Genomic DNA, 11,323 nt, shown 5'->3' on the forward strand with positions numbered 1-11,323 from the left:
ATATTTTGGAACTCCCCTGAACAACAACTTGAAAGAGGGCTTCTTATGCCTGGTTTGGTTTTTTTTAGCTTTTAGGGGGAATATTGTAAGCCCAAATAAGAAAATTAAATTTCATTTAAACTATGTATGCATGTGTGTGTGTGTGTGTGTGTGTGTGTGTGTGTGTGTGTGTGTGTGTGTACACACAGACTCTTTATATTATATTATATTTAAGTTTTAGGTAATAATATGATTTACTATTAATTTTTCAGACATCTTTACTTTTATTTTACTTTCTATCTTTTCTGTAGTGACCTTCCTCTCCTCTCTATCCTTAATTAAATACCCCCTTATTTTTCACATTTACCCCTTCAAATCACATATACCCTCTTATTCTCCTTCTATATTGCTCCCCACTTGGTTCCTTTTTACTTTATTGGGTTCTTTAATTACTCCAGGATATATATCAATATCCGAAATTTGGAGCTGGAAATCCAAGATGAGAGAGAACATGTGACATTTGTTTTTCACAGTTCTGGACTACCACATTCAATATGATATTTTCTAGTTCCATTCATTTACCTCCAAAGTTCATGATGTCCTTTTTTCTTTCCAGATGAATAGTATTCCATAATTTATATGTAGTACATTTTCATTATCCTTTCATCAGTTGAAGGACATTTATGCTGCTTCCAATTCCTGGCTATTTCAAATAGAGCAACTATAAACATGGCTGAACAGGTAGTATCTGTGGAGTAGGATGTTGAGTCTTTGAGTATATGCCAAAGAGTGGTATAGTACATCTGGGTCTTAGATTTTTTTACTTTCATTTTTGGGGGTTCTCCATGCTGATTTCCAGAGTGACTGGACCAGTTTGCAAATCCCTAAACTGAATGAGGATTCCCCCTTACCCACAATGTCACCAACATTTGCTGTGGTTGTTTTAATGATATTTGCTATTCTGACAGGGTAAGATGAAATTTCAAAGTTGTTTTTGCTTTCCAGTTCCCTAATTGCTAGAAATGATTAACATCTTTTGAGATATTTCTTAGCCATTTTTTCTTCTTTTGAGAAATCTCTGTTCATGTGCTAGACAGATTTATTTGAATGGGTCATTTGTTCTTATGACTCTTTGTATTTTGAGCTCTTTGTATACTTTGTACAATATCCATCCTCTGTCAGAGCAAAAATCCTCTCTCACTCTCTGGGATTCCTGTTCACAAGAATGATTATTTCTTTAGTTGTGCAGAAGCATTTTAGTTTTAAAATCCCACTTGTCAATTGTTGGCCTTAATTCTTGGGCAAGTGGAGTCCTATTCAAAAATCCCATTCCCACACTTATACCATGTAATATACTGCTTCTGTTTTCTTACAGCAGTTTCATATCTTTGTTGTATTTGGAGTTAGTTTTCATGCAAGATGATAGATCTGGCTCTAATATCATTCTTCTATGTATGAAAGATACTTCTTTTTTAAAACATTTCTCCTTATGTTATATGTATGGGTGTTTTACTTGAATATGTGTCTGTGTACCATGTGAGTACAGTGCCTGCAGAGGCCAGAAGAGGGTGTCATTTCCCCTGGAAATGGAATTACATATGGTTGTGAGCTACCATATGGATGCTGTAAAGCTAACCCCAGTCCTCTATAAGAGCAACAAGTACTCATAAACACTGAGTCATCTCTCCAGTGTTTGTTAAGTGTTCATTTTATTGGTCATTTTTACTCATGTAGAGGAATAAAATATTGGAGGTCAAACGTTCCTAGTGATCATCTCTGGACTAAGAGGGCCTTGAGTCCTCTGGATGGAATAATATGCTCTTTCATCTGTTTTATGGTTTCAATTCCCTGTTGACATTTTTACTGTTGTGATTTGGATATGACATGACCCCTATGGATTCATATTTTGAATGCTTGCTCCACACCCATCTTGAGAGGCTGTAGAACATTTAAGAGGTAAGGCTTTTCTAGTGGAAATAGGTCATTAGGGTAGGCCTTTGAAGGTAAATGGGTGGTCACTGGTTGCTGGACTCTTCTGTGCTTCCTGTAACATATACACACTGTCATGCCTGCCTTACCATGATGAACTGAAATTTTCTGAATCTGTGAGCCAAATTAAATTTTTCTTCCTTGACATTGTGTGATGTCATTAAGTAATAATCTGTCTTTCATATAATTACATTGACAGTGAAATATTCCCTTATGTGCCCCTAAAATCTTGCTACCTCCAGTATATTCAACTAGCCACCAGCATAAAAATCTTCTAAAAAAAGAAGAAATGCAGAATTGCTCACAAATAAGAAATTGCTCAAAAAAAAAATAAGAAATGCTCAACTCAGACACACTGAGTAGGTATTTATATTTCCTCAAGGTTCTCAGATGATTCCTTAGCATGCTGAAATTTGATAAATAATGTTTATCTGTCTAAGGCCCAGTGAGTTTTAATGTTTGGGGTTCTAATTAAATCTGTCAGTATTTTTACTCTTATTATTATTTTGGTGGAAGTACTCTATTGATCATGCTTTCCATGCTATAATTCTCATTTTCAATATAACCAGCACAAGTATCTCTTATTTTGTGAATAGTTCTCATAATTTCTATATTTGTACACTTAGAATGATATATCACATGCCTCTCATGGCTCCGGTGTTGTTGCTGGAGGGTTTCTCTCCAGGTTCCACCAAACCCCATAGTCCCACAATCCACTTATAAAATAATCACTCAGACGCTTATATCACTTATAAACTGTATGGCCATGGCAGGCTTCTTGCTAACGGTTCTTTTATCTTAAATTAACCCATTTCTATAAATCTATACCTTGCCACGTGGCTGGTGGCTTACCGGCGTCTTTACATACTGCTTGTCCTGGCGGTGGCTGCGGTGTCTCCCTCTCCTTCTTCCTGTTTCCCCAATTCTCCTCTCCCCTTGTCCCGACTATACTTCCTGTTTGGTCACTGGCCATCAGTGTTTTATTTATATAGAATGATATCCACAGCACCGGTGCCTTGGATTTTTCTTATTGTTGCTTCTTTTTTTTTGAGATAGGGTCTGCTGTGTATCCTTGGCTGTCCTGAAACTCACTGTGTAAATAGACCAGGCTGGCCTTGAACTCAGAAATCTGCCTGCCTCTGCCTCCTTAGTGCTGGGATTAAAGATGAGCACCCCCCCCACACACACACACTTGTGACTTGTAACCTAGGTGTGAATTCAAACCAACTTTTCAGCTTTTAAACAGACATACCTAGCTGGAGGTAATGCAACCAAAAGCCTTGGAAGGTTCCAGTCTAGGCATCAGAATTTAAAACAAATCTGTAAGTAAAATTCTTGTGACTTTCCAAAGGAGAACAGCCAGGTCAGAAAATGAGCTTTGTGTGGGCTATGGCTCTTTTTGCTTTTCTAGTCTTTTGTGCTTGGCACCAAGTAGTCTCAATAAATATTTGTCATATTGAAAAGTGAATGATTTACTTATTTGTATTTTACTACAGATAAAGCTTCTAAATTGCAAAGCCCTTATGTTTTGTCATCTTTCGTATTGGGGACTTTTCAGAAGACATGACAAATGGATAGGTATTCAACATACATTATTCACTCAATTCATTCAATCAATGTTTTTAATATTCACTAACTCTCTACTGTGCATGCATCAGACACAGTAATTAGAATATCATGTCGAATAAGACAGGTAAGTCCTTATTTTCTTGGAGCACCCATTCCAGTGGAGGAGTAAAACAATGAAAACTAAGTAAAGGGCCAAAAAATGTTTAAATAGAAATAATGTGCAGGCCAAACAGCAACAACCAGAAGGCTGAAATGGAGACTGGCAGGCACAAACAGTAAAGAAAATGACCTTATGTAAAAAGCTAATTAGATTATTTGGTAGTGCATGATACAACTTTTAATACAAATGTAGCTAAGGGAAGGATGGTGGGCTGAGATAGTGGGATGGGTGACAGACCTGAAGCAGGAAAAGCTCAGTGAACTTTACAACTGTAGGAAGAGCTCAGTTAAGATGAGTGTGTAGTGGTATTGATCTTAGGAGACAGCAATGCCTGTAAGTTGCTTTGACCTGGTTATCCTTCCTGAGTAAGAAATGACATATTAGTTTATGTTTAGTTATTTTTAACCCATAAGAAGCACCAAGGAGAACTAGCTTGGGATCCATAGTGTTGCTTCAAACTCTCATGAAATGTTCACCTAATTCTGGGGATCTGATAACCTCTGGTAAGCCACACTTAGTGCTCTTGGAGTGTTGCACATAAAACAGGCAGAAGAAACCACTGTGGCCAGGTTTTAAGGATATCTTGTGTAGTAACATTGATAACATATGACATGTATGGATCATAACAGCTGGGCAGTGGTGGTGCATGCCTTTAATCCTAGCACTCAGTAAGCAGAGGCAGGCAGATCTTTGTGGGTTTGAGGCCAGCCTGGTCTATAGAGTGAGTTCAAGGATAGCCAGGACTACACAGGGAAATTCTTTCTCAAAAAACAACAACAAAAGATACATCATCTACAAGAAATTTTTTTCTCATAGTATCATGAACACTAATCATTCAAAATAGTGACTCATTAGAAAGGTTAAGGAATAAGAAATGTTCTGAGATAACCAAAAGAAAAGCCAAAGTATTCTTTCTGCTACATGTCTCAACCTTCTTGAATTTCAGTTTCCTTATCTGAGAAATACAGAAGCTTGCAGAGACTACATCAAATAATTAGTGTGAACATGAAATCTGATAATGCTAGTCCTGTCCTGACTTTTATCTGTAAAGGGGTATTGGAAAATGAGAGGATGCTTTCTTCTAGAGTCTTCTATTTCCTATTCCCTTGAAATCCTGGTAGTCAGACTTCGGTTTATGAATTTGGCTCCAGGGACAGAAATGAAGAGTATTAGCAGTGGCAATGTATCTCTGGAACTACAAAAGATCAGAAAAGATTCTGGAGAACCGAAGAACAAAAGGTAGTTACAAAGATTTCTAAGAATTTGGCAGAAAGTATGAAATAGGCTTTAAAGACTATGCGTGTATGTGTGTGTTAATGGTGTTCACTCTGGTTTTGTGTGAATGTGGATGAATATGATTATGCCAAAAGTAGATATCATGAGATAGAGAGAAAGAGATGATCTTAAGCATCTTTTTTTTCTTTTCCTCTTTCAATCTAGGAGTCTGTTCCTCATTTGCCTCCTAAACCGAGTTGTGACAGGCAGTGGGGCTTTCTTGAATCAGCTTCTTTGTTGGGTGACATATATCTCTTTTGCCAAGGATAAGCCATTTTTGTTGAACTATAAATTGGGTCATTCATTAACATGGAAATCAGGTTTTTTACAACCAAGAACAGCTTATGTATAAATACTCTTTTCCTTCAACTCTGAAACAAAGAAATGATTGAAGCTCGAATGCAGTCAGTGTCATCAGTAGCCTATAGGAAAATGGCTGATGGTCTATCTTCCTAAGACTTTGCTGCTGGTGTGCATTAACTTGAGGAGAAGCACTTTACCAGGTGCCTGGATAAAAACAGGAAATGAATATACACATGATCTATGTGTACAACTGGCAGGAATAGAGCCCCTTTATAATTAAAGGAGCACTTCTATTCATCCCTATCTTTTCTGCAGGCTAAACAACCATATTTGGTGGGGACCAGTGCTGAATTGGTGTTGCATAACATACCCTGGACACTGAACACACATAGATGACATCAAATATGATTCATGTTTTGCATACAGATTAAAAATATTTTATGTGTATGTGCGTGTACCTGGGTGTCTGTATGTGTACCACATGTGTGCAGGAGCCCATGGAGATCAGAATAGGGAATTAGATCCCCTGAAACTGGAGTTACAAGTGGCTGTAAGCCCCTATGTGGGTGACTGGGAAGCAAACTTGGATCTTGCTCTTAACCACTGAGCCATCTTTCCAGCCCCTGCTTACAGATATTTTTTAGTTTTAGTTTCTCTTGAGTCATTAAGGTGTCCAGCAAATCTTTCATATAGGACCTTATTTGATCATTTATATCCAAAAAAAGTCCTACTTCTATTGTGGATGAATTTATCAAGCAAATAGAAGGTCTCTCCATTCGCTGAGAAAGAGATTATCTAGAACAGGAAATCTGTATATATGTATATATATTTCTATATGAGACAGTACTTTCTGAATATAGTCAAGCTACCTCTTTGATACACATATGCAATCATCTGGTCAGGAGACCAATCATTGATTCATATTTGAACTAAAATTAAAATCATGGTTTGTGGTAATTAGGCAAATCATTGGCATCAGAGATGGTGATTCATTTGGCACATCTAGAATCTAGGAGCAGGCAGTTTTGTGATTTGCAACTGTATAGATAATAATCCAGTGGCACAGAACCATAAATACACTTTTTGGCATTCTGCAGTAATACTTAGTGATAACCAATATGCAATTACATATGAAGCCAAATCATTTTGTTAACAGTTTTAATGGTCAGGATTCCTAAAATACCTAAAGAAAATTACGCACCTGGAGGAACAGAACAAAAAACCCAAATATGTGTTTACTAGTAGCCAAATTTGTGGCTCTTCAATCTCTATAAGAGTTTGGGAATAGGTTGAAAAGTAAAATACATATTTGGTAAGGATTTTGTTTTCCAATCTAGATTAGTGTCCAATATCTAGCTAAGCTAAGGTGGTGGTGTAAGTTGATGAGAGACAGAGGAAAACTGCCTACAGGTAGGATGGAAAGTAACTACCACAGGAGCTAACAGCTACTAATGGAGAACTCATATGGAAGGGAGGAACCGCCTAACAGCAAAGTTGCAATGACACCAATATGTCTCTCTCATGGTACTTCACCAGAAAATCCAAGGCAGTAGCACCTCTCTCATGTTCTTCTCAACTAGATGTCTTCTTCATGCTACAACTATAGCCCAGAGGTAGCCGGCTGGACCACTGACACTTATTTTTTTCTATGGTGCTTCTTTACAACCTCAGATTATAATTTCCATTGGGAGAGGGATTCTAAAGGAAACTACACTATATTAGGAGTTGCATTGTTAACTTAGTTTGCTTTGTCTTTATATCATCAGCATTCCAAAGGGTAGCAGATAGTGTAGATCATGGGAGTAGATTCTCTTCTAAATAATGCTAGTTTGCTTTAAGTTCTAGGATGCATGAAAGGGATTCAGTGGAAACCTTTGTCTAAATTTCCCAGTCCTTTCATTTCTGTATTTTGAGACAGGGTCTCTCTATGTAGCTCTGGATTTCTAAGAACTCACTATGGAGATCAGGCTGGCCTATAACTTGTAGAGAGATTCACCTCCTAAGTGCTGGGATTAAAAGCATGCACCACCATGCCCGACTGAATCCTTAAGTATTGGCCTATTTTCATAGCCCTCTTCACTTGGAAAGATCTCCCATGCTCATAGATAGGTAGGATTAACATAGTAAAAATGGCAATCTTACCAAAAACAATCTACAGATTCAATGCAATCCCCACCAAAACCCCAACACAATTCTTCACAGACCTGGAAAGAACAATATTCAACTTCATATGGAAAAACAAAAAACCCAGGATAGCTAAAACAATTCTGTCCAATAAAACAACTTCTAGAGGCATCACTATCCCTGATCTCAAGCTTTCATATAGAGTTACAGTAATAAAAACAGCTTGGTGTTGGCATAAAAACCAACATGTAGACCAATGGAATCAAATTGAAGATCCTGACATTAATCCACACAGTGATGAACACCTGATTTTTGACAAAGAAGCCAAAACTGTACAATGGAAAAAAAAGAAAGCAACTTCAATAAATGGTGCTGGTATAACTGAATGTCAAAATGTAGAAGATTGCAAGTAGATCCATATCTATCGCTATGCACAAAACTCAAGTCCAAGTGAATTAAAGACCTCAACATAAAACCAGTTACAGTGAACTTGCTAGAAGAGGAAGTAGGAAGGAACCTTGAAAGCATTGACACAGGAGACCACTTCCTAAATATAACACCAGTATCATAGACATTGAGAGCAACAATTAATAAATAGGACCTCCTGAAACTAAGAAGCTTCTGTAAGCCAAAGGACATGAACAATAAGACAAATTGACAGCCTACAGAATGAGAAAAAGTCTTCACCAGCCCCACATCTGACAGAGGGCTGATCTCCAAAATATATAAAGAACTCAAGAAACTAGACATCAAAACACCAAACAATCCAATTAGCAAATGGGCTACAGAGCTAAACAGAGAATTCTCAACAGAAGAATCTCAAATGGCTGAAAAACATTTAAGGAATTGCTCAACATCCTTAGTCATCAGGGAAATGCAAATCAAAACAACCCTGAGATACCATCTTATACCTGTCAGAATGACTATGATCAAAAACACTGATAACAGCTTTTGTTGGAGAGGATGTGGAGCAAGGGGAACACTCCTCCACTGTTGGTGGGAGTGCAAACTTATACAGCCACTTTGGAAATCAGTATGGTGGTTTCTTCGAAAATTGGGAGGCAATCTACCTCAGGACCCAGCAATACCACTCTTGGGCATATACCCAAGGAATGCTCAATCATACCACAAGGATACATGCTCAGCCATGTTCATAGCACCATTGTTTTTAATAGTCAGAACCTGGAAATAACCTAGATGCCATTCAACTGAAGAATGGATAAAGAAAATGTGGCACATATACACAATGGAATTCTACTCAGCAGCAAAAAACAGACATCATGAAATTTGCAGGCAAATGGATGGATCTAGAAAATATCACCCTGAGTGAGGTAACTCAGACTCAGAAGGATAAACATGGTATGTACTCACTCATAAGTGAATACTAGATGAAAGCCAAAGGATAACCAGACTACAACCCACAGCTTCAGAGAAACTACCTAACAAGGAGAACCTCAAAAGGGTTCTCCATGAATAGACTTGTGGTGATAAGGGCAATAGAGGGCAGGAGAAGGGGGATAAGAGCATGAGGGAACAGGATGGTCAAGCTGGAATAGGGACAGAATGGAAGAGCAATGAAAGAGATGTCATGATAGAGGGAGATACCATGGGAATAGGGAGAAACCTGGTGCTAGGGAAGTTCCCAGAAATCCACAAGGGTGACCCCACCTTAGACTACTAGCTATAGTAGAGAGGGTGCCTGAACTAGCCTACTTGGGTAATCAGATTAGTGAATACCCTAACTGTCATCATAGAGCCTTCACCCAGTAACTGATGGAAGCAGATGCAGAGATCCACAGCCAAGCACCAGGCTGAGCTCCAGGAGTCCAGAAAAAGAGAAAGAAGGATTATATGAGCAAGGAGCAGCAGTATCATGATGGAGAAATGTAGAGACAACCAAACTAAACTAGTGGAACTCATGAACTATGGACCAATAGCTGCAGAGCCTCGATGGGACTGGACTAGGCGCTCTGCATAGGCAAGACCATTTATGTAGCTTGATCTGCTTAAGAGGTTCTTTGGCAGTGAGATCAGGATCCATCCCCAGTGCATGAGTGAGCCCTTTGAAGCCCACTGCCTATGGTGGACTTACACAACTTTGGTCCAGGGGGAGGGGCTTAGACCTGCTTCAACTGAGTGTGTCAGGCTTTGCTGACTCCCCATAGGAGGCCTTACACTGGAGGAGATGGGAATGGGGGTTGAGGTGGGCGTAAGACTGGGGGGTGAGATGAGGAAGGGGAGGGGATCTGTGGTTGGTATGTAAAATGAATAGAAAATTTCTTAATAAAAAGAAGAAAAGAAAAAAAGAAGACAGGATTCACCCTTCTGTTGCATTCAAGAAACACCTTAACATCAAGACATCACTTCAGGGTAAAAGGATGGAAAAAGATATTCCAAGCAAATGGACCTAAGAAGAAAGCTGATGTAACTATTTTAATATCTGACAAAATAGACTTCAGACAAAAAATAATCAGAAGAGAGAGGGAAGGGCACTACATACTCATCAAAGCAAAAATCCACCAAAACGGCATCGCACTCCTTGACATCTACGCACCAAACACAAGGGCACCCAAGTTCATAAAAGAAACATTATTACAGCTTACATTACATGTTAACATTCACACAGTGATTCAAAACCCCACTCTTAGCAATGAACAGTTCATCCAGACAGAAACTAAACATAAATACTGGAACTTACAGATGTTGTAAATCAAATGGACCTAAAAGATATTTACAGAACATTTCACCTAAACACAAAAGAATATACCTTCTCAGTACCTCATGGAACTTTCTCCCAAATTGATCACATATTCAAACATAAAGCAATTCTCCACAGATACAAGAACATTGAAATAATTCCCTGCACTCTATAAGACCACCATGAATTAAAGCTGGATGTCAACAACAGAAACAACAGAAAGCCACGAACTCATGGAAACTGAACAACTCTACTAAATGATGTGTCAAGACAGAAATAAGAAAAAATAAAGACTTTAGAATTCAATGAAAATGAATACACAGCATACCCATACTTATAGGATACAATTGAAAGCAGTGCTAAGAGGAAACTTCATAACACTAAATTATATTTCAATTTAAAGAGAGAGAGAGAGAGAGAGAGAGAGAGAGAGAGAGAGAGATAAGGTGCCTATAATTCTTTACCATGTGACTTCCTCTATCTTCAAAGCCTGCCACAAATCCCACTTGTAATTCCAATCACAGTATCTTCTCCCATTTCTGCTACCAGCCTGACCAAAACTCAGCTTTCAGAGAGTGCCTGTCATTAGTAGCACATAGATAATTTCTCTTTCCCCTTGTCATGCACAATGATTATGGGACTAAAGTGTGATAGTGGGAATCAAGATCTTGTCCATAATATCTGTTATTCCTCACAATGCCTAACTTCCTATTATAACCTGCCTCAGTCCTACATTTCATCCCTTCAACCATGTTTTATCAATGTCTTTTTATTTTTTCATAACACTGTTAATAATTTGACACATCCTAGTGATTTAATTTTTATTCCTAACCCTAGAATGCTGAGTAAAGTAGGAATGCATTCTAATGCATGCATGATGACTTTTAGTAAATTATTTCCTGTTTGAATACTGCAATAGTTCTGTAAGACACAAACTAATTGGCTCTAGCCTGTCCATCCCTCCCACTGATGTTACGGTTTTCTAAAATGCAACTCTGATCATGCTGATCTGATCTGTGTTTAAAAGTGCAGGATCCCATTGCATATGCTCCAACACATTGCTCATCATTGATGCAGGGGCCTTGGTCCTGCCTAAGCTGAGTGTGCTGGGTTTTGCTGTCCCCCCCAATAGAAGACCTTGCCCTCTTGGAGGGGGCGATGGAGGATGGATGGGGGAGCTGAAGGAGGCATGAGAGGGGGATCTGTGCTTGGTATGTAAAATGAAA

This window comes from Peromyscus maniculatus, chromosome X, assembly GCF_049852395.1.
Source record: "Peromyscus maniculatus bairdii isolate BWxNUB_F1_BW_parent chromosome X, HU_Pman_BW_mat_3.1, whole genome shotgun sequence".
Classification (NCBI taxonomy): Eukaryota; Metazoa; Chordata; class Mammalia; order Rodentia; family Cricetidae; genus Peromyscus; species Peromyscus maniculatus.